At 41.0% G+C, this 25596-nt stretch overlaps 1 long non-coding RNA gene across 1 annotated transcript; it reads left to right on the forward strand.

The window, feature by feature from the left end:
* Positions 1-7664: 7664 nt before the first annotated feature.
* On the forward strand, positions 7665-23173 carry LOC138906179 (uncharacterized). The gene is made up of 2 exons (XR_011413600.1): positions 7665-8103; positions 23027-23173. It is a non-coding gene; the product is annotated as an uncharacterized lncRNA (long non-coding RNA).
* Positions 23174-25596: the final 2423 nt, after the last annotated feature.

Genomic DNA, 25596 nt, shown 5'->3' on the forward strand with positions numbered 1-25596 from the left:
ATGACATCACAAGGAACTCGTAGTGACCATACCGAGTCCAAAAAGCAGTCTTCGGGATATCTGGCTCCCGAATTTTCAAATGATGATAGCCTGAACGTAAGTCAATCTTGGAAAACACTCTGGCACTCTGTAACCAATCAAATAAGTCATCAATATGAGGTAATGTATACCTGTTCTTCACTGTAACTTTGTTCAACTAGCGGTAATCAATACACATCCGCATAGAACCATCCTTCTTCTTCACAAATAAGACAGGAGCATCCCAAGGTAACACACTGGGCCGAATGAATCCCTTATCAAGCAACTCCTATAACTGCTCTTTCAATTCCTTCAACTCAGGAGGAGCCATACGATACAGAGGAATAGAGATGGGCTGAGTTCCCGGTAATAAATCAATACCAAAATCAATATCTATGTAGGGGCGGCATGTCCGGAAGATCAGCTGGAAACACATCTGGAAAATCCCTCACTACTGGGACTGACTCAACTGTAGGGGTATCAATACTGATATCTCTCACATAAGCTAGATACACGTCACACCCCTTCTCAACCATTCATTGAGCTTTAAAAAATGAAATAACTCTGCTGTGAGTATACTCTAAGGTACCTCTCCACTCTAATCACGGTAAACCTAGCATAGCCAGCGTCACGGTCTTAGCGTGACAATCAAGAATAGCATAATGGGGCAACAACTAGTCCATGCCCAAGATAACATCAAAGTCTACCATGCTGAGTAATAATAAATCGGCTCTGGTCTCAAAACCACTAAGAGAAATCAAGCACGACCGATACATACGGTCCCCAACAAGAGAATATCCCACAGGAGTAGACACATAAATAGGGGAACTCAAGGAATCATGAGATACACCCAAATACGGGGAAAAATAAGAGGACACATAGGAATATATAGAGCCTGGATCAAATAAGACCGACGCGTCTCTATGACAGACCGGGACAATACCTGTAATGATAGAGTCGGAAGCAACTGCCTCTGTACGAGCAGGAAGAGCATAATATCTAGCATGGCCTCCCCCTCTAGGGCAACCTTGACCTCCCCGACCTCCACCTCTAGCTGGCTGAGTAGGTGGGGCAGCAGCTGGTGCTGGAATCATAGCTTGAGGACTCGGGGGAGCACGCGGTGTCTAAGAAGTCTGTAGAGGTGCACCCATCCTAAGTCTGGGGCAATCCCTCACCAGATGCCGACTGTCGCCACACTCAAAACAAGCTCTCGGAGGGCGTGACTGTTATGACTGGCTCAGGCCAGGACTGCTGGACTGACCGCTAAGAGCACCCCGTGCATGAGGCACATTAGATACTGGCGGTGCATAATAAGGCTTCTGGGGTCTAGAAGGGATCGGAATACCACTGGCGGCTGGAAGAGCTGAATGAACGGGGTGACTCCCATAGCCCCTACCATGGTGAACTGCAGCTGGGGGCACGAGTACCACTGTAAGTGCCAGACTCTCGAGACCTTTTGGCCTCCCTCTCCTCTCTATCCCGAGCGAGCATGCCTTCCAATCTCCTAGCAATACTCATAACCTGCTGGTAAGAAATATCCATATCCAGCTCCCTGACCATACTAATCCTGATATTGGGGTGGAGTCCCTCAATAAATGGACGAACCCTCTCTCAAACTGTGGAAACAAAGACTGGTGCATGTCGGGCCAAATCATTGAAGCGAACTGCATACTCTGATACAGTCATAACACCCTGGCGCAATTGCTCAAACTCTGCGCGTCATGCGTCCCTAAGGCTCTGAGGGACATACTCTCTCAAAAACATGCCCGAGAATTGAGTCCATGTAAGTGAAGATGCCTTAGCCGGACTACTCAACTCATAAGCACGCCACCACTGATAGGCTGCTCCTCTAAGCTAGAATGCAGTAAAGGAAACCCCACTCGACTTCGCTACACCCATAGTACGGAGAATACGGTGACACTCCCCCAGAAAACCCTGGGCATCCTCTGACGCCAATCCACTGAAGGTAGGAGGGTGGTACTTCTTGTACCTCTCAAGTCTCAGCTGCTCCGCCTCATAAACTGTTGCCCTAACCTCGGGATGAACTAGAGCTACCGGCTACACTGGTATGATTTCTGGATCCTAATCTACCTGAACTCGCTGCTCTGGAGTATCGGCGACGGGAGTCTTTGCTCCTCCCCCGGCTTGAAATATGGCAGGAGCAACTGGAATCAATCCAGCCTGAGTTAAGGTGCTGAACATGCTCAGAAACTGGGCTAGGGTCTCCTGGAGGGCTGGTGCAACAATAGGTACCTTAGGTGCCTGCCCTCCAGCTGGAGTTAATGGGGGCTCCTCTGTAGCAGCTCGTGCGGGTGCTCTGGCTGCACTGCGTGGACGTCTTCGGCCTCTACCCCGTCCCCAACCTCTCGCGGCTATAGCAGGGGGCGCGAGTGCCTAGTCATCAGATCCTTCTGTACGTGTCCTCACCATCTGTGAGAGAATAGAATACATAAGTTTAGAATTTCGAAGTCAACAATTTCGCACGACAAGAAATCAAAGAAGTGTAATTTTTCCTAACAGTTCCATAGCCTCCCGAAGATAAGTACAGACGTCTCCATACCGATCCGCGAGACTCGAATAAACTGGCTTGTGACTCACGACACCTATGAACCCAGAGCTCCAACAATATAAATTGTCACGACCCAAACTCCCTCTGTATAAAATCGTGACATCACCTAGTCTCTACGACTAGGTAAGCCTAACAAATTGCGGAAAATAACAAAAACGAAAGTAAAACTTGGCAACTAACAGCAGTGGATAACTGAATAACTAGTAACAATGCTGCTCGACATGCAAAATAACTAATATTCTATAAATACATAGTCTTCCCAAAACCCGGAACATCATAAGTCACAAGCTACAGAAGGAAACTAGTATCTCTATACGCTAGAGTCTAGCAAAAGAAGTATGGAAGGTAAATGACATAAGAGAGAATAGAGGGGGACTCCGAGGTCTGCGGATGCGGTAGATGTACCTCGAAGTCTCCGTACAACAGCAAACACTCTCAGCTAGTAGCGGGGATGATAAGAAGCACCTGGATATACACACAAAAATATGTGTAGAAGAGTAGCATTAGTACACCACAATGGTACCCAGTAAGTGCCAAGCCTAACCTCGGTCGAGTAGTGACGAGGTCAGGTCAGGCCCACTGGTAAATAATAAATAAGGCAAAAGAATATACAGTATAATAAGAGACTAGAATTTAACAAAAAGAAAACACAACAAGGCAACAATACAACACACAAGGGTAAACAATATAGGATCTCCCAAGATACCGTCTCGTAGTCCCAAAATAAATATACATGGAGAACTCCCGAGGTACCGCCTCGTAGTCTCAAAAGTAAATATGCAGGGAGAACTTTCGAAGAACTGCCTCATAGTCTCAAAAGTAAATATACAGGGAGAACTCCCGAGGAACCGCCTCGTAGTCTCAAAAGTAAATATACAGGGAGAACTCCCGAAGAATCGCCTCGTAGTCTCAAAAGTAAATATACAGGGATAACTCCAGAGGAACCGCCTCGTAGTCTCAAAAGTAAATGTGCAGGGAGAACTCCCGAGTAACCGCCTCGTAGTCTCAAAAGTAAACACACAACTCAAACCGATAAATACAACAGTTAACAGCAAGATTTCTACATTTATACTGATAAAGAACAAGGAAAAGAAGAAAATCAACTAGGCATGTCAAAAACACACCAACTAGGTGGGAAATCAGTAGGGAAACATCATTATTGAAGAAAAATCAATACAAGAAGCTTACCTCAGTAATCTCTTCAAAACCTCTCTCAAGAACCTCCAAAGTCCGAGCTCAAAATGATGAAAATGGCCAAAATCTCGAAGTCTCGCTTAAGTAGGTTCTGCCAAGGCATTTCCGCACCTGCAGAGCCTGGGCTCGCATCTGCGCGTCCGCTTGTGCGGAAAAATGAGCGCTTATGTGCAAATCACTTACTCTCATCTGCCTTCGCACCTGCGTGGGAAAAATATCGCACCTGCGGACTCTACTGATCCTCCTCACTTCCGCACCTGCGCTCCTCCTTCCGCACATGAGGATCTGCATCTGCAGATACCCCACCACAGGTGTGATTACACCAGAAGCTTGAAAGCTTCAGCAACTCACATAAATCCAACTTCGACCGTTAAGCATCTGAAACTCACCCGAGGCCCCCGGGACCTCAACTAAACATACCAACAATTCCTATAACACTATACGAACTTAGTCGAGCCCTCAAATCACATCAAACAATGCTAAAAATACGAATCACCCTCCAATTCAAACTTAATGAACTTGAAACTTTAAATTTCTACAACCGATACCGAAACCTATCAAATCACGTCTGATTGACCTCAAATTTTGCATACAAGTCATAATTGACATTACAGACCTACTCCAACCTGCGGAATCAGTATCCGACCCTGATATCAAAATGTCCATTATCGGTCAAAATCTCCAAAAAATTAACTTTCGCCAATTCAAGCCTAAATCAGCTACAGACCTCCAATTCATAGTCCGGACATGCTCCTAAGTCCAGAATCACCCAACGGAGCTAACGGAACCAACGAAACTCTATTCCGAAGTCGTCTTCACACAGTTCCAAGTACAATCAAAATCCTAAGACTTAAGCTCCCGTTTAGGGACTAAGTGTCTCAATTCACTCTGAAACCACAACAACAACCTCCCGGCAAGTCACATAAGCAGAAAAAGATACGGGGAAAGCAGTAAACATGAGATCGGGGCTATAACTTCTCAAAATGACCGGCCGGGTCGTTACACAAATTTTACCAAATTCCAACATCAACTCGACCCTCAAATCTTCAAATTAAACCAAGAGGATTTTCTAAATTTTTCAACTTAATTCACCGATTAAATGTTAAAAATAACCATGGATTCGGGTAATTTGACCAATACTGAGGTAAGAACACTTACCGCGTTATTTTTCTTAAAAATCTCCCAAAAATCGCCTCTTCCCGAGCTCCCCCATTTTCAGAACTTAAACTTTCTGCCCATCGATTCCTTCTTCGCGTTTGCGAAGCACAAAAAAGCTGCCAAAATTTTCTCCTTCGCGTTCGCGACCTCCTCGTCGTGTTCGCGAAGCCTTCCGACCTCTGCCCTTCGCGTTCGCGAGCCACAAGCCGCGTTCGCGAAGGCTTAACGCCAGGCAGGCCCCCAGCTCCCCTTCCTCTTCGTGTTCGCGTTCGCATAGGCTTCCCGAGCATCTTTTTCGCGATGGGTAAATCCCGGCAGACCAAAAATCCTTCTTCGCGAACGCGTGATACCCTTCGCGTTCACGAAGAACAACACCAGACACCAGTTCCAGCAGTTGCAAAACAAGGAAAAATGATCTGAAACCATCTCGGAACTCACTTGAGGGCCCCGGGACCTCAATCAAATACACTAACAAGTGTAAAATATCATACGAACTTAGTCGAAATCTCAAATCACATCAAACAACGCTAAAACCATGAACTATACTCCAATTCAAGCTTAATGAAACTAAAAATTTCCAACTTCTACATTCGACGCCGAAACCTATCAAATCAAGTCCGATTGACCTCAAAGTTTGTACACAAGTCATAAATGACATAACAGAGGTATTCCAATTTTCAAAATCGGATTCCGCCCCCGATGTAAAAAATTCAACTCCCTGGTCAAACTTCCAAACTTAAATTTCTATTTTAGCCATTTCAAGCCTAATTTAGCTATGGGCTTCCAAATAATTTTTCGGGCACGCTCCTAAGTCCAAAATTACCATACGGAGTTATTGGAATCATCAAAACTCTATTCCGGGCTCGTTTACATATAAGTCGACATTCAGTTACTATTTTAACTTAAGCTTTAAACCTTAGAACTAAGTGTTCCAATACATTTCAAAACCTCACCGGACCCGAACCAATCACCCCAGCGAGTTAAATAACAGTTGTAAAGCGTAAATTGAGCAGTAAATGGGGGAACGAAGTTGTAATACTCAAAACGACCGGTTGGGTCGTTACAATTATCTTGCACATATCCTGTCAAAACCCTATCTTCTTCCACTGATAAACGTATTTGCTTATTCCTTGTCTCAATAGTCACTAGTCAATAGCTTTAGATTCTTAGTTACTTTTAATTATTAATCATATAAATCTCAGTTGTTGATCTTCCTGGATAGCAATCAAGTTAGAAACTTCGAGAATGCTGTTTAAATCCAATACCTGTGGAGACGATATTTTACTATACTATCTTTCATTAGCGAGCATCAATTTCGTGTTGTATTTTGCGCTCGTCGTATATAAATTTTGGAATTTTATTTATGCTTCAATTATCTAACTGGGTTTGTGCTTTAACATGTATAACTTCAACAAAAAATTTAAAATCCATTATAGTTTATTATTATTATTATTATTATTATAATATAATTGTAATTATTTTAAAAAACAGTATTCCTGTCTTTTGTAAACTTATTTATAGATTTTTTTTTACTCATCATATTAGGTTTATAGGTTTGATTTGCGATGTATAGGAAACTTCAACAATTTTTAACTTAAAATTAAATCTATTTTTTTATTGGTAAATTTTAAGGCACATGTACGCTTTAATTATTTTAAGTTATTTGTTGTAAAGAGGATAGTGAATAACCTTTGAAATATCCATACTAAAAGAGTAATATTATATATATATATATATATATATATATATATATATATATATATATATATATATATATATATATATATATATATATTTTAACAGGAGTTCTTACTGCACGAAACCTTATTTGCTTCCTACTTATTCTCTTTCAATTAATTTTCTTTTATTTTTTATTAAAATAGAATTTTTTTATAGAATTCACCGGCAATAATTCTAAAACAAAGACAACACTCCTAAACCTTAAAGGAGTTCTAGTACACGCTAGTTTCCTACTTTGATTATGCTGGTATTTCTTTTATAAATATGGTACATTATACAGTTTAAATAAGAAAAAAGATAATATAGAAATTTAGGTAATTATAAAGTCCTAGATATTAGAAAAATAGTTAAATAACTATTTTGTCTAGTGTATACTCTATTTTTAAAAGGTTAAAAAATACGAATAATATTTCGCTAAGGGCCTTCGTGCTTTTGATATAGTACTAGTAGAAATAATTTATTATTTGAGGATTTAAATTATTAATATTAGCTCATAGCATAAAATAAATATTTAACTATAACTATATTTTATCCACAAACATTCTTTTGTCAAATGATAAAAAATCAAACTTTTCCACTTTATGTTTGTCGTAGCGTTAGTAAATGACTTTTGTCAATCACTTCTCTCTCTTTCTTTTGCTATTATTAAATATTTTTGTAATTAGTTTTTGAAAGAATTACGGTCCTTGTCACTTGGCCTAACAACCCAACCAAAAATAGCCGAGGTTTAGAGTTCTTACCCCGTCTAGCCCATATTGTACATAAATTGAAAGAAACTTTTTAGCCTTTAACCCATTATTAAAGACACACATCTAGGATTTTTATTATTTTCTTCTTTCTTCATTCCTACCACACTAAACTCTCTCCCTACTGCCTCTAGATTCTTTCTCTCTAACCCGCACAGATCCCTCCATCCTCTTTTAACCTAGCCCCCTCTATTCTCCCTCCCCCTACCCCCTATGCAGTTCTGCCATCAATGGCTCGAAGAAGGCTCAGGCTCCTCCTCCATCATCCAAGCCCGTCAAGTCTGATGGTGGCAAGTAAAAAAAAATTGAAGATTTTGAAAGAAAAATGAAAATACATATAGATCTGAAAATAAATAGCTCTCAAACTTGATTTGCACCAAAAAATAATCACTAATTTTGAAATATTTTGAAGTTTGAAATTCGGGTCATCATTTTTATGACCTTGAAGTCTTAGATCTGAAATTGGGTGTATCTTGTCTGGGTGTTGAATTCGGAATCGTTGGTGCAAAGTTGTTAACCTATTGGCGAGTTGAATTATCCAATACCTTATGCTACAACTCGAAGTTTGGATAAAAAATCATATTATGTAGCAGTTTGTATCAACACTGGATAATAGTGTATAATTGTGTATATGGATGTACAAACATCTCTTATACAATATTATACATGTTTATACAAGTTGATACATTATTTATAGTAAGTGTAGTGTTGAACATAATGTGTTTTCTAGTAGAAATATTGTATAAGTGGTATTTATATCCACTTATACTGTAATGATCTGACCAGTCATTTTGCTTTTTAGAACCTTGTTCCCCTAAATAAAACTTTCCGCACATGCTTTTGTTATTTTATGACTTGTGGGAATGGTTAGTTCGGGATTTGGAAGGGTTCGGATTGAAATCGAAATACTTGGCTCCTTAAGTTGTCCTTAAAAGGCTAAGTTTGAATTCGATCAATGTTTTGAGTAAACGACCTCGGAATCGGGATTTGACGGTTCCAATAGGTTCGTATGATAATTTCGGACTTGGGCGTATGCTCAGGTCGAGTTTTGGATGACCCGAAAGCATTTCGACACTTAATAGTGAAAGTTGGCATTTTGGGTGAATTTTATAAGTTTGGGTTAAAGTGGATCTTTACATTATAGACGTCTATTTAGGATTATGAGCCTGGGAATAGCTCCGTATGGTAATTCTGGATTTAGGGGCGCGTCCAGAATTAGATTTGGAGGTCCGTAGGTTGTTTCAGGATAATTTGGTGAAAAATAGAAATTTGAAGTTTTTGGAAAGATTGACTGAAGGTGGACTTTTTGATATCGAGTTTGGATTCCGGTTCTGGAAGTTGGAGTAGGTCCGTAATATCATTTAAGACTTGCATGCCAAATTTGGCATCATTCCGAGTTGATTTGATAGGAATCGGACGTGCGGAAGTATTTTTATAAATTTTTGAGTTCATGAGTTAATCCATGCGTTTTGGCGTCCGATTCATGGTTTTTGATGTTATTTTAGTATTTTGATCGATCGATCAAGTTCGTATGATGTTATTAGAATTGTGTGTATGTTTGGTGTGGAGCCCCGAGGGCTCGGGTGAGTTTCGGACGTTCGGCAGGATGAAAAAAACTTCGGTTTTCTGGTGTTTCTTGGCAGCTGTTGCAGGTCTCGCAAATGCGAGAATTTATTCGCATTTGCGAACCTCGCATTTGTGAGGAAGGTTTCGCAATTGCGAAGAAGCCTGAGCTGGGCAGTGTTCGCATTTGCGACCTTGACAATGTTCGCATTTACGACAGTCGCATTTGTGACCTTGGCAGTGGAAGCCAAGGGTTCGCATTTGCGAGGAGTTTGTCACATTTGCGACCTTCGCATTTGCGAACCAGATGTCGCAAATGCGATATCTGAGGCCTGTGCACAGCTTATTAAATGCGGGACTTAGGCCATTTAGCTCATTTTCTTTCATCTCTTGGGCGATTTTTGGAGCTCTTGGAAGGGGGTTTTCACCTAGCACTTTGAGGTAAGTAATTTCTAAACAACATAAGTTAGATACATAGATTATGGGTAGATTAACATGTAAAAATTGGTAAAATCAAGGGTTTAGATGAAAAACCTAGGTTTTGGATAAAAAATGGGACTTTACCACGAAATTGGTTATGGAATTTAGTGAAAATTATATATTTGAGTTCATGAGGTTATGAGTAACAATTTTCTTCGAAAATTTCCGGAATCCGGGCACGTGGGCCCGGGGGTGAATTTTGAGAATTTTCAATTAGGGTTGGGTAAGAATATGAACTTTTGAGCCTATATTGACTATTTTATATAACATTTGACGAGTTTCGAGTCATTTTGGCACCAAATTTAGGGTTTGAGCACAAATCTTGGATCGAAAATAGGCTTGAGACAAGGTAAGTCTCTTTTCTAACCTTATAAGTGGGAATTAACCCCATAGATGAACTAAATTCATATGTGTTTCTATTTGTGGGGGGCTACATATGCGCGGGGTGACGAGAGTCTGTACGTAGCTACTACTCAAGCTTATATCCGGGTAGTTTTAGATTTCACCATGTTTTGTTGACACCGTAATTTAATTATGCTTATTAATTGTCTTGAATAGAGTTGAGATTGAGGATGTCATGATTTTAAGAGTTTCTAGTTGAATTTCTTATTTTAGAAAGAATTGAGGGATATTATGAAAACTTCATAAAAAAAATCTATGTCCACCGCATCGCATGTACATTCCGCTAGTGGGATAAATTTCCACTACTCTCATGGAAGCGGGTTGTTCGCCTCAGTAGGTTAATAGATGCATCTACGATTCGTGCCGTTCGACCCTCGGCAGTGCACACAGTTTATGTTTATATTTATTTGGATCAGACCATACGTCCTCGACATAATTCGTGCGTGATAACAATGAAGCCCTCTTATAATTGATATCGTTTCATTAACTTGAGAGGTTAAATAATTAAATTGAGGGAAAAGATTTGGTTCTTACTACAGTAAACGTATTGTTTAATTATTCTTGCTCCAAGTTCTATTGTCATATATATATATATATATATATATATATATATATATATATATATATATATATATCATGTTTAATTAGAATTTCACAGTATGTTATATTGTTGGCCCATAGTAAGTGTCGAAGTCGACCCCTCGTCACTACTTCTTCGAGGTTAGACTAGATACTTACTGGGTACATATTGTTTATGTACTCACGCTATGATTATGTACTGAATGTGCAGGATCCGAGGCAGGTGCATCTGGATATTAGTCCGGTGCGCACACTTGATTACCACTTTGGGGCTTCATGGTGAGCTGCCTTCTGAGCCGTTCTGCAGCAACCAGAGTCTTTCTTTTGATTGTATTTTTTTTGTCTATTTCACTTCGGACAGTAGACTAGTATTCTTTTGTATATTCTACTAGATGCTCATACACTCATGACACCAAGTCTTGGCACGCACTAGTAGACTTGCAGTTTTGGTTTTATTTTATGATTATGATCGCACACAGTTGCTTTCGTGTTAACTATTTTAGATCTATTTTTCTCCAATCCTTTTTAATTTAAAGAAAGTTTAATTACTTGGAAAAGAATTTGTTAAAAAGAGGAAATCATGAGACTAGTTTACAGTTGGCTTGCCTAGCGGCGACGTTAGGCGCCATCACGGCCTATTATGAAATAAGGTCGTGACAACATGGTATTAGAGCACTAGGTTCACGTAGGCCTCACAAGTTATGAGCAAGCCTAATAGAGTCTTTCATATCGGTGCAGAGACGTCCGTACTTATCTTCGAGAGGCTATAGGGGCTTAGGATACTACTTTTCATTCATCTCCTATCGTGCAATTGATGGTATACTAAGTTTCTTCCTCTTATTCTCTCACAGATGGTGAGAACACGCACGACAGACGTTCCAGACCCGGGAGGGGCTGCTCCCCTTGTTGCTAGAGGCCGAGGCAGAGATCGGGGAAGGGCACCGGCCCGAGGTAGGGGACGAGGACGTCCCAGAGTTGCCCAGTTGCACCACCAGCAGATCCAGTGGAGGATTCCATTATTGAGGAGCAGGGCGAGGTACCCGCCACAGAGCCAACCTCGGTCGATTTTATGTCAGCACCGGGCTTTCAAGAGGTCATGGGTCGTATGCTACGGTTCATGGATTCTATGATCCAGGCTGGTTTATTTCCAGCAGACCCAGCCATATCTCAGGTGGGAGGGGGAGCATAGACCCCTACTGCTCAGACCCCTGACACACTACCTATGGGCAGAGCCCAGCCAGTTGCAGCAGCTGTACCTGAGCCTAGACCAGCTGCGACCAGCGAGCCGCAGAAGCTATTGGATAGATGAACCAGGCTTCATCCTCCTATCTTCGGGGGTGAGCGATATGAGGATCCCCAGGTCTTCATTGATAGGTGCAGGGACAGACTACACAACATGAGGATATTGGAGTCCCACGGGGTGTATTTCACTACTTTCCAGCTGGAGGGCAGGGCCCGTAGGTGGTGGCAGTCTTATATTCTTGGCAGGTTGACAGGTTCTCCTCCCATGACTTGGGACCAGTTTACACGTCTATTCTTGGACAGGTATACTCCACCCCCTCAGAGGGAAAAGTTGCGGTTTCAGTTTGAGCAACTCCAGCAGGGTCAGATCTCAGTGACCGATTATGAGGCGAGATTCTCTAAGTTGTCTCGCCATGCACTTTTGATACTTCCTACTGAGGCGGAGCGAGTGCAGAGGTTTGTTGCGGGGTTTCACTTAGGTATTCGGGCTACTATGGCCTAGGAGGTTAAGATGGGGAATTCTTATCAGCTAGTAGTGGAGATAGCTCAGAGGATTGAGGGTTACCGTCAGAGAGGTAGAGAGCAGATGCAGAGGGACAAGAGGGTCCGTTATTTTGGGGAGTTTAGAGGTGCCCCGGTAGGGGGACGAGGCCAGTTTGGGAGGGGTCAGCCTGATAGGCCCACATATCTAGCACCACCACCTCCTCGGGGTGCTCCAACAAGACCCTATTTCAGTGCCATGCAGGAGAGTTCTTACCGCCCACCAGCTATTTACGGTCCTTCCGGTGGGTATTCAGGCCATCAGGGTCAGACTTCAGGGCAACAGTCCACCACTCCGAGGGGTTGTTACGAGTGTGGAGATCCTGGTTACATGAAGAGATTTTATCCCAGACTCCCGGTCAAGGCGGTGCAGCAGAGTCAGCAACCCATGATTTCAGCACCTGTAGATGCACCAGCCGTCCGGCGGCCTAGAGGCGGAGGACAGGTGGGTAGGGGCCATCATAGAGGTGGAGGCCAGGCAGGTGAAGGCTAGCCAGGTGGCGCTCCAGCTAGGTTCTATGCTTTCCCAGTTAGACCAGATGCAGTGACCTCAGATGACGTGATCACATGTATTATTTTTGTATGCGATATTGATGCTTCGTTATTATTTGATCCAAGGTCCATCTATTCATATGTGTCATCTCCGTTTGCTCATTTCCTGGATATTCCTTGTGAGTCCTTGGGCACTCATATTTATATGTACACTCATGTGGGCGATTCTGTTGTTGTGGATCGGATATATCAGTCCTGCGTGGCCACATTCTGTAGATACGAGACTAGAGCGGATCTTCTGTTGCTTGATATAACCGACTTTGAGGTCATCCTGGGCATGGAATGGCTATCCCCATATCATGCCATCCTTGATTGCCATACCAAGACTGTTACCTTGGCGATGCCAGAGTTGCCTAGATTGGGGCGGAAGGGTTCATCTGTCAGTGCATCTATTCGGGTTATCTCTTTTCTGAAGGCTCGATATATGGTCGAGAAGGGTTGTTTGGCTTATCTAGCTTATGTCTGGGATACTACCGCAGTGACTCCGGCGATTGATTTGGTGCCAGTAGTCCGGGAGTTCTCTGATGTGTTTCCTTCTGATCTTCTAGGCATGCCATCAGATCGTGATATCGATTTCTGTATTGACTTGGCTCTAGGTACCCAGCCTATATCTATCCTGCCATATTGTATGGCTCTGAAAGAGTTGAAGGATTTGAAAGAACAGCTTGAGGAGTTATTAGCAAAGGGGTTCATTATACCAAGTGTATATCCTTGGGGTGCACCAGTTTTATTTGTGAAGAAGAAAGATGAGACTATGCGGATGTGCATTGATTACCGAAAGTTGAACAAGGTCACCATCAAGAACAAGTACCTGTTGCCGCGTATTAATGATTTGTTTGACCAGCTGTAGGGTGTTAGGGTGTTCTCTAAGATCGACTTGAGATCAGGGTACCATCAGTTGAAGATTCGAGACTCGGATGTTCCGAAGATTGCTTTCCGTACTAGATATGGTCATTATGAGTTTCTAGTGATGTCCTTCGGCTTGACTAATGCCCCAGCGACGTTTATGGATTTGATGAACAGGGTGTTCAGTCCATATATTGATTCGTTTGTCATTGTCTTCATTGATGACTTTTTGATCTACTCACATAGCATGGAGGAACACATGCAACATTTGAGAGTGGTGCTTTAGACCTTGCGGGAACAGAAGCTATATGCTATGTTCTCCAAGTGTGAGTTTTGGCTATATTCTGTAGCATTCTTGGGACATGTTGTATCGGACGAGGGTATTAAGGTGGATACCAAGAAGATTGAGGTAGTTCAGAGTTGGCCTCGTCCTACTACGACGACTGAGATCAGGAGATTCTTGGGGTTAGTATGTTATTATCGCCGATTTGTGGAGGGCTTCTCATCTATTGCAGCACCTTTGACTAGATTGACCCAGAAGGGTGCTCCATTCCGTTGGTCCGATGATTGTGAGGCGAGCTTCAGAAGCTCAAGACAGCTTTAACTATAACACCGGTCCTAGTGTTGCCTTCTGGTTCGGGGATGTATACTATGTATTGCGACACTTCACGTGTTGGTTTGGGTTGTGTATTGATGCAGGAGCGACGAGTTATTGCATATGATTCATTTGGAGTTGGCCGCGATTGTTCATGCTCTTAGGATCTAGAGGCATTATCTTTATGGGGTGTCCTGTGAGGTTTACACTGATCATCGCAGCTTGCAGCATTTGTTCAAACAAAAGGATCTCAATTTAAGGCAGCGCAGATGTCTTGAGTTACTGAAGGACTATGACATCACCATTCTTTATCATACCGGCAAGGCGAATGTAGTCACGGATGCCTTGAGCAGAAAAGCAAAGAGTGTGGGTAGCATGGCCTTCATTTCAGCAGAGGAGCATCCACTAGCTTTGGACATTCAGTCCTTGGCTAACAGACTTGTGAGTTTGGATATTTCAGAGCCCAGCCGAGTTCTTGCATGCTTGCCCAGTCTTCACTATTGGAGTAGATCAAGTCTCGACAGCTTTATGATCCGCACTTGTTGGTCCTCAGAGAGACGGTACTACAGGGTGGTTCCAAAGAGGTTACTGTCGGCGAAGATGGTGTTCTGCGACTCCAGGGTCATCTTTGTGTTCCTAATGTCAATGGCTTGAGGGATAGGATTTTAGAGGAGGTACACAGTTCTCGATATTCCATTCACCCAGGTGCTACGAAGATGTATCACGATCTGAGGCAGCATTATTGGTGGCGGCGGATGAAGAAAGACATAGTTGAGTATGTAGCTAGGTGTCTAAATTGCCAGCAAGTTAAGTATGAGCACCAGAGGCCAGGTGGCCTACTCCAGCAGATGACCATACCTGAGTGGAAGTGGGAGCGCATTACTATGGATTTCGTAGTTGGGTTGCCGCGGACCTTGCAGAAGTTCGATGCAGTGTGGGTCATTGTTGACAGATTGACCAAGTCGGCGCACTTCATATCGATTGTGACTACGTATACTTCAGAGAGGTTGGCCTAGATTTATATTCAGGAGATAGTTCGGTTGCACGGTGTGCCAATTTTTATCATATCAGATAGAGGCCCTCAGTTTGCTTCACATTTCTAGAGAGCAGTACAGAGTGAATTGGGGACCCGTGTCGAGCTCAGCACAATCTTTCATCCGCAAACCGACGGGAAGTCGGAGCGGACAGTTCAGATTTTGGAGGATATGCTCAGGGCCTGTGTGATTGACTTCGGAGGTGTAACAACAACAACAACAACAACCCAGTAAAATCCCACTAATGGGGTCTGGGGAGGGTAGTGTGTATGCAGACCTTATCCCTACCCTGAAAGAGTAGAGAGGCTATTTCCGAAAGACCCTCGGCTCAAAAAAAACAAAAAGACAAAAGGACAAAAAAGAGACAATATTAGTATCGCAACAACAATCATAGGATAAATAGGAACACCATGAAATCCAGAAGAAAGATGCAAAGCAAAGGGAGACAATATTATTAAATATTAGTATCACCACAACAATCATAAGAAAAATAGGAACACTATGAAATCTAGAAGAAAGATGCAAAGCAAAATCGATAGCTAGTAAATAGGACATGCACTGAAAAGCGAAATAGTAAGCCACAATATTGCCACTAGCTATCTTAGACAAAAACCCTACATGGCTAGTCCCACAATGGTACGAAGTAAGGCACGACTCAACTACCTCCTAACCTACAACCCTAATACTCGATCTCCACATCTTCCTATCAAGTGTCATGTCCTCGAAAATCTGGAGCCTCGCCATATCCTGCCTGATCACCTCTTCCCAATACTTCTTAGGCCGCCCTCTACCTCTTCTCGTGCCATCCACAACCAGCTGCTCACACCTCCGTATCGGAGCATCTGGGCTTCTCCTCTGAACATGTCTGAACCATCTAAGCCTCGCTTCTCGCATCTTGTCATTAATGGGAGCCACATGTACCTTCTCTCAAATATCATCATTCCTAATCTTATCTATCCTAGTGTGCCCGCACATCCACTGCAACATCCTCATTTTTTCTACTTTCATCTTCTGGATATGTGAGTTCTTAACGGGCCAACACTCAGCCCAATACATCTTTAAAATCTTTAACACTCAGCCCCATGACTTCGGAAGTGTGATGACCCAAAATGTTATCTTTAAAAGTAATAAGTAATTATGTATTCTAAGACCTTGAAAAGCAGCATTTATCATTCCCCGACTTGCCTGCGCAGTCCGTACAATTTTCTAAAAAAGTTTTTATGTAAAAAATGGATTAAAATGGGAAATAGAGCTTTAAAACTCAACTAAGTTGACTTTGGTCAACATTTTTAGCAAACGGACCCGGATCAGTATTTTGAAAATTTCAGTAGGTCCGTATCGTGATTTGGGACTTGTGCGTATACCCGGAATCAAATTCCAAGGTCCCTAGCCCGAGTTATGAAATTTTGATGAAATATTAAAAGATTGAAAGCTTAATGATTTCTAAGAAATTACTGATATTGGATTTATTGACCTCGGGTCCGTATTTTGGCTTCGGAGCTCGGTATAGGTCCACTATAATATTTATGACGTGTCTACCGAATTTGGTGAGAATCGGAGTTGATTTGACGTGATTCGGACGTCCGGTTGTAAAAATATAAGTTTTAAAGTTGTCTTGAAAACTTCCTTTGATTTGGTGTCTGATTCGTAGTTCTAGGTGTTATTTTGGCGATTCGATCACGCGAGCAAGTTCGTATGATGTTTTAGAACTTGGGTGCATGTTTGGTTTGGAGCCCCGATGGCTCGGGTTGATTTCAGGTGGTTAATTGACCATTTTTGGACTTGGGAAAAACTGTAGAAATCTGCTTCTGGTATCCTTCTTCGTGTTCGCGAGAGGTGGCTCGCGTTCGCGAAGAAGAAAATGGAGGCAGGTGAAATTTACTCTTCGCATTCGCAAAGAGGGGGATGCGTTCGCAAAAGGAATAGGGCAGTGTTCATCATGAATGCGTGGAAGCGTTCGCGTTCGCGTAGAAGGCGAGGCCTGGCCGGGCACCAAGCGTTAAAGCTTCGCGTTCGCGTAGGGTGTATCGCGTTCGCGAAGGCCAAATTTTGCAAGGCTTCATGTTCGTGACATTGCCTTCGCGTTCGCGAAGAGCAAAGTTTTGGCAGCACAAAAATATGATTCGCGAATGCGAGGCACTGACCGCATTCGCGAAGGGTAAAAATCCAAGAAACAGAACTTAAGTTCTAGAAATGGGGTTTCAACCCATTTTCAATTCTTTCCCATTTTTGAGCTCGGGTACGGCGAATTTTGGGCGATTTTTACGGAAAAATATTGGGGTAAGTATTCCTTATCCTATATTGATTATATTTCATGATTTCATACTCATTTATATCATGAATCCGTGAATTTATGGAAAAAGAAAAATCAGATTTGTTATAAAATCTTTCAAAAACGAAAATTTAAGATTTGAAGGTCCATTTGATATCGGAATTGGACAAATTTGGTATGGTTGAACTCGTATCGGAACGGGTGTTTGGATTTCGTGAGTTTTTCTGGGATTTGAAATGTGAGTCCCACTACCGAATATTTTAATAAATTTTGGGTTTTTATCTGAAAAATTTGTAAATTCATATAGAATTAATTCCTATGATTAGCATTGAATATATTGAATTGTTTGTGAATAGATTTGAAGCTTTCGGAGGCAAATTTAAAAGGAAAAGTTGTGATTGAATAATTGATTTGGAATTTGCAAAGCGAGGTAAGTGTCGGGGTTAATCTTGACTTGAGGGAATAGAACCCTTAAATTGTTTGTTATGTGAATTACATGTAAACGACGTATAGGCAAGGTGACGAGTGTCTATACGTCGTCAAATTAATTGTTTGTGCTTACTTGAAAAACCACAAATTATTTTTAATCATAAATTAATTCTTATAATAATTGTTTCTCTCTTATTCTTTGCAAATATAAATTCTTGAATTCCTGCATTAATTGTTACATGCTCTTTGAATTATGTGCCTTAATTGTTATTTGACATTTAGCATAATAAATATTAAACTACCTATTTGCTCCCTGATTTCCATAATAATTTGCTATTTGTCATTGTTTGCTTCATAATTAAACCATAATTATTGTATGCTTGTTGTATTGTAATTTTATATTAATTGTTACATTTATTGGAAAAATTTCTTCTATAAGAATTGATTGAAATGGATACATTGGAGGATCGGGTTGCACGCTGCAACAGACTTATTAAAAGTTAATATTGGAGGATCGGGTTGCACGCCGCAACAGACTTATGAAAAGTTAATATTGGAGGATCGGGTTGCACGCCGTAACAGACTTATGAAAAGTTAATATTGGAGGATCGGGTTGCACGCAACAGACTTATGAAAAGTTAATATTGGAGGATCGGGTTGCACGCCGTAACAGACTTATGAAAAGTTAATATTGGAGGATCGGGTTGCACGCCGCAATAAACTTATGAAAAGTTAATATTGGAGGATCGGGTTGCACGCCGTAACAGACTTATGAAAAGTTAATATTGGAGGATCGGGTTGCACGCCGCAACAGAACCGAATGTGAATAGGTTGTGAGAGCGGGTTGCACGCTGCAATAGAATTGAATGTGAATATATGGTAAGAGCGGGTTGCACGCTGCAACAGAATTGATGGAAATGATAATTGGTTATGACTGCTGAGTTGTCTTCAATTATTATAAATGAATTACCTGATTTATTTCTATTATTGTTGTTGTTGCTAATATTGCGTACGGGTTAATGTAAGTGAACCGCCTTAGCCTCGTCACTACTTCGTCAAGGTTAGGCTCAGCACTTACCAGTACATGGGGTCGGTTGTACTGATACTACACTCTGCACTTCTTGTACAGATTTTGGAGTTGGTCCCAGCGACGCACCATAGACTTGCTCGGATTTCAGCTATCAGAGGAGACTTGAGGTATAACTGCATGGCGTCCGCAGTTCTGAAGTCCCCGTCTATTTTACTTTAGTTGTGTGTTTATTTCCAGACAGCTTTATTTTTTATTCAGACCTTTATTTGTATTTATTCTAGAAGCTCGTGCACTTGTGACACCAATTCTGGGATGGTATTTAGACACCGTTGTTATTATGGATTATTTCAAAATTACTTCCGCATTTGCTTCCTTGTTGTTAATAAATTTAAAATTATTTTAAAAATGGATAATGTTATTCTAACGTTGGCTTCCTAGCAAGTGAAATGTTAGGCGCCATTACAGTCCGAAGGTGGGAATTTCGGATCATGACAGGAGGTCAGTGGGATAATTTCTTGCCTTTGGCCGAATTTGCTTATAACAATAGTTAACAATCCAGCATCGAGATGGCTCCATTTGAGGCTTTGTATGGTCGGCGATGTTGTTCGCCCATCAGATGGTTTGATCCTGGTGAGGCTAAGTTATATGGTACTGATTTGGTGAAGGATGCCTTAGAAAAGGTAAAGTTGATTCAGGAGCGACTTCGTACATCACAGTCCAGACAGAAGAGTTACGTAGATCAGAAAGCGCGTGATTTATCATTTATGGTGGGTGATAAAGTTCTCTTGAAGGTTTCGCCAATAAAGGGAATCATGAGATTCGGGAAGAAGGGCAAGTTGGGCCCAAGGTTTATAGGCCCATTTGAGGTGTTGAGACGAGTTGGGGAGGTTGCTTACGAGCTTGCCTTGCCTCCCACTTTATCGGGAGTTCATCTGGTTTTCCATGTGTCTATGCTCCGAAGGTATCATGCTGACTTGTCATATGTGTTACACTTCAGCACAGTTCAGTTAGATAAGAGCTTGGGTTATGAAGAGGAACCAGTTGCCATTGTTGATAGACAGGTTTGCCAGTTAAGGTCCAAGGGGATTTCCGCGGTCAGCGGAGGGGCCAACCAGTTGAGGAGGCGACCTGGGAGTCCGAGGAGGACATGCATAGCAAATATCCACACTTATTCAGCACTCCAGGTATGATTCTAAACCCGTTCGAGGACGAACGTTTGCTTAAGAGGTGGAGAATATAACGACCCGACCGATCATTTTGCTTTCTAGAACCTTGTTCCCTAAATAAGACTTTCCGTACGTTCTTTTGCTATTTTATGACTTGCGGGGATGGTTAGTTCGAGATTTGAAAGGGTTCGGATTGAAATCGGAACACTTAGCTCCTTAAGTTGGTCTTAAAAGGCTAAGTTTGACTTAGGTCAAAATTTTGAGTAAACGACCTCGAAATCGGGATTTGACAGTTCCAATAGGTTTGTATGATGATTTTGGACTTGGGCGTATGCTCGGGTCGGGTTTTGGATGAACTGGGAGCATTTTGGCGCCTAATAATGAAAGTTGGCATTTTGGGTAATTTTTATAAGTTTGGGTTGAAGTGGATCTTTACATTATAGATGTCCATTTGGGATTCCGAGCCTGAGAATAGCTCTGTATGCTGATTCTGGACTTAGGGGCGCGTCCGGAATTGGATTTGGAGGTCCGTAGGTCGTTTCGGGGTCATTTGGCGAAAAATAAAAATTTGAAGTTTTTGAAAAGTTTGATCAAGGGTGGACTTTTTGATATCGGGTTCGGATTCCGGTTTCGGAAATTGGAGTACGTTCGTAATATCATTTAAGACTTGCACGCCAAATTTGGTGTCATTCCGAGTTGATTTGATAGGAATCAGACGCGCGGAAGTATTTTTAGAGTTTTTTGAGTTCATGAGTTAATCCATGCGTTTTGGCGTCCGATTCATGATTTTTGATGTTATTTCATTATTTCGATCACTCGAGCAAGTTCGTATGATGTTGTTAGACTTGTGTGTGTGTTTGGATTACAGCCCCGAGGGCTCGGGTGAGTTTCAGACGTTCGAGAGGATGAGAAAAACTTCAGTTTTCTAGTGTTTCCTGGCAGCCGTTGCAGGTCTCGCAAATGCGAGAATTTGTTCACATTTGCGAATCTCGCATTTGCGAGGAAGGCTTCGCAATTGCGAAGAAGCCTGAGCTGGGCAGTGTTCGCATTTGCGACCTTGACAGTATTCGCATTTGTGACACTTTGGTCACATTTGCGACCTTGGCAGTGGAAGCCTAGGGTTCACATCTGTGAGGAGTTTGTCGAATTTGCGAACCAGATGTCGCAAATGCGATATCTGAGGCCTGTGCACAGCTTATTAAATGCGGGACTTAGGCCATTTAGCTCATTTTCTTTCATCTCTTGGGCGATTTTTGGAGCTCTTGGAAGGGGGTTTTCACCTAGTACTTTGAGGTAAGTAATTTCTAAACAATATAAGTTAGATACATAGATTATGGGTAGATTAACATGTAAAAATTGGTAAAATCAAGGGTTTAGATGAAAAACCTAGGTTTTGGATAAAAAATGGGACTTTACCACGAAATTGGTTATGGAATTTAGTGAAAATCATATATTTGAGTTCATAAGGTTATGTGTAATAATTTTCTTCGAAAATTTTTGGAATCCGGGTACGTGGGCCCGGGATGAATTTTGGAAATTTTCATTTGGGGTTAGCTAAGAATATGAACTTTTGAGCCTATATTAACTATTTTATATAACATTTGACTAGTTTCGAGTCATTTTGGCACCAAATTGAGGGTTTTAGCAAAAATCTTGCATCGGAAGTAGGCTTGAGACAAGGTAAGTCTCTTTTCTAACCTTGTAAGAGGGAATTAACCCCATAGGTGAACTAAATTCATATGTGTTTCTATTTGTGGGGGGCTACGTACGTGCGAGGTGACGAGAGTCCGTACGTAGCTACTACTCATACTTATGTCCGGGTAGTTTTAGGTTTCACCATGTTTTGTTGACATCGTTATTTGATTATGCTTATTAATTGTCTTGAATAGAGTTGAGGTTGAGGATGTCAAGATTTAAGAGTTTCTAGTTGAATTTCTTATTTTGGAAAGAATTGAGGGATATTATGATAACTTGATAAAAAAAAATCTATGTTCAACCGTGTCGCAAGTATATTCCGCGAGCGGGGTAAATTTTCACTACTCTCATGGGAGCGGGCTAATAGATGCATCTATGGTTCATGTCGTTCGACCCTCGGCAGTGCACACAGTTTATATTTATATATATTTGGATCGGGTCGTACGTCCTCGTCATAATTCGTCCGTGATAAGTATTGTTTAATTGAGGGAAACAATTTGGTTCTTACTACGGTAAAAGTATTGTTTAATTATTCTTGCTCCAAGTTCTATTATCATCTATATATATCATGTTTAATTAGAATTTCACAATATGTTATATTGTTGGCCCATAGTAAGTGTCGAAGTCAACCTCTCATCACTACTTCTTCAAGGTTAGACTAGATACTTACTGGGTACATGTTGTTTATGTACTCACGCTACACTTTTGCACTGAATTTGCAAGATCTGAGGCAGGTACATCTGGATATCAGTCTGGCGCGCACACTTGATTACCACTTTGGGGCTTCACGGTGAGCTGCCTTCTGAGCCATTCTGCAGCAGCCAGAGTCTTTCTTTTGATTGTATTTTTCTGTCTATTTCACTTCGGATAGTAGACTAGTATTCTTTTATATATTCTACTAGATGATCATACACTCGTGACACCAGGTCTTGGCACACACTAGTAGACTTGCGGTTTTGGTTTTGTTCTATGATTATGATCGCACACAGTTAATTTCATGTTAATTATTTTAGATATGTTATTCTCAAATCCTTTTTAATTTGAAGAAAGTTTAATTACTTGAAAAAGAATTTGTTAAAAAGGGGAAATCATGTGACTAGTTTACAGTTGGCTTGCCTAGCGGCGGTGTTAGTCGCCATCACGGCCTATTATGAAATTGGGCCGTGACTTGTACAGTATTGTATAATTATGTATAATTGTGTTTAAATGTATTTATTTCTGTATAATGTTGTATAATTATATATTTTTCAGTTTATAAGGATGTATATACATTGTCACTGTATAAGAGGCCTCTATGAAAGTTTGACATTTTCTTCTCTTCTTCTTTTTTGTGTATGTGATGTACGAAAAAGATCTTGTACGCGTTGGAGGGATTCTACAATTCATTTAATAAGTTTTACTTTTTCTGAATCATGTAAAGAGGGAAGTAAAAGAAAAAAAATAAGAAAGAAAAAGGAGAAAAGGAAAAGATAAAAATGTGGAATCTGATTTAGTGTGAAATGAATGGTAAAAGGAAAAAGGAATCACAATGAGTAAACGGTGGGCGAAGTTTGACTTGTTTTCAGCCCACAAACGGTGGGCGAAGTTTGTATAAAATTCATATATAAGGTAAAACATATAATATTTGGTGTTATTTAATAATACTTTAATTTTAAATTCATATTAGATAAAACATTGATAATTTTAAAGTTTTAAATATAAGGACCTCTTACTTAATTCAAATAAGAAATGGTATAATAAATAAAAAATCTTCTTTAATATCAAACTCCTAAATATTAACTAGAAGAATAATCAAATTACTATTTTGTCTAGTGTGAACTCTATTTTAAAAGGGTAAAAAAAGGTGAACGACATTTCGCTAAAGGCTTTCGTGCTTTTAATATAGTACTAGTCTCTATGTACGTGCATTGCACGTAAATCTTTAGTCAATTATTTATGTGACGGAATAAGAAACAAATTATATTAGAATATACAAGAAGAAAGAATATGTAACGACCCGACCGGTCATTTTGAGTATTACAACCCCATTCTTTACAGTTATGTGACTCGCCGGAGTGATTGGTTCGGGTCCGGTGAGATTTTGGAATGAATAGGAACACTTAGTTCCAAGGTTTAAAGCTTAAGTTAAAATAGTGTCCGAATATCGACTTATATGTAAATGATCCCGGAATAGAGTTTTGATGATTTCAATAGCTCTGTATGGTGATTTTGGAATTAGGAGCGTGTCCGAAAAATTATTTGAAAGCCCGTAGCTAAATTAGGCTTGAAATGGCTAAAACAGAAATTTATGTTTGGAAGTTTGACCAGGGAGTTGACTTTTTGATATCGGGGCTAGAATCCGATTCTGAAAATTGGAATACCTCTGTTATGTCATTTATGACTTGTGTGCAAAATTTGAGGTCAATCGGAATTGAATTGATAAGTTTCGGCATCGAGTGTAGAAGTTGGAATTCGTTAGTTTTCATTAAGCTTGAATTGGGGTGTGATTGGTTATTTTAGCGTTGTTTGATGTGATTTGGGGTTTCGACTAAGTTTTGATGATGTTTTAGGACTTGTTGGTGTATCTGATTGAGGTCCCGGGGGCCTCGGGTGAGTTTCGGATGGTTAACAGATCAAATTCGAACTTAGAAGAAATCTAGAAGTTTCTGCCCTCTGGTGCAATCGCACCTGCGGAACTATCCTCGCAAGTGCGCTGCCACAGGTGCGGCTGGCAATGCGCAGAAGCGGATTTGGGCTTAGCCTGGGCTATGTCATAAGTGCGTGAAGAATTCCGCATCTGCGAAAGATGCAGAGTGAGTGGGAGCAGCCTTGGACCGCAGAAGCATAGAAGCGAGTTCGCAGAAGCGGACTCCTTGTCCGCAGGTGCGATGCCCACCGCAGGAGCGAAGAAAAATCTGGCACCTGCAAGACCGCAGGTACGGCTAAGCTCGTCGCAGGTGCGAAAATCCTCGGTCAGAACAAAAACAGAAGGGTCCGAGAATTTTTGTCATTTTTGACATTTTAAAAATGCGTGAGTCGATTTTTGAGCAAGAATTCACGGGAAAACTTGAGGTAAATCCCTTGTGATAATTTCTACTCCTTAATATTGAATTATCATCGAATAATCCGATTAGATTACATATTTTTGAGGTGTAAATCGGGGATTTGAAAATAAGATTTGAGGATTTGGAGGTCGAGTTGAGGTCGGATTTTGGTAAAATTGGTATGGTTAGACTCGTCGTTGAATGGGCTTTCGTATTTTGTAACTTTGTCGGGTTCTAAGATGTGGGCTCCACATGTGATTTTTGGATGAAATTTCGGATTTTTATGGAAAATTCGTATTTTCATATGGAATTAATTCCTATAATTTTTATTGATTGAATCGGATTAATTGTGGCTAGATTCGAGGCATTTGGAGGCCGATTCGCGAGGCAAAGGCATTGCATAATAAAGAATTATACGGTTTGACGTAAGTAACAATTCTAAATTTGGTCCTGAGTGTATGAAACCCTGGATTATGTGTTATGTGATTGGTTTTGAGGTGACGGGCGTGCACCGTAGGAATTGTGACTTGGTCAATTCCATCAAACTGTGTAGTTGAATAATCTGTTGATATCCGTATATTTTCCACGTATTAGAGAAATCAAACTATAAATCATGTTTAAACCATGTGTTTACACTGTTGGGTCCCATAGAGGTCGTGTACTTATGGAATTATCTGCGAAATTATTGTTTTGCACTCAGTCACAGTTTTATTTGTACATTTC

Source organism: Nicotiana tomentosiformis, chromosome 1, assembly GCF_000390325.3.
Source record: "Nicotiana tomentosiformis chromosome 1, ASM39032v3, whole genome shotgun sequence".
Classification (NCBI taxonomy): domain Eukaryota; kingdom Viridiplantae; phylum Streptophyta; class Magnoliopsida; order Solanales; family Solanaceae; genus Nicotiana; species Nicotiana tomentosiformis.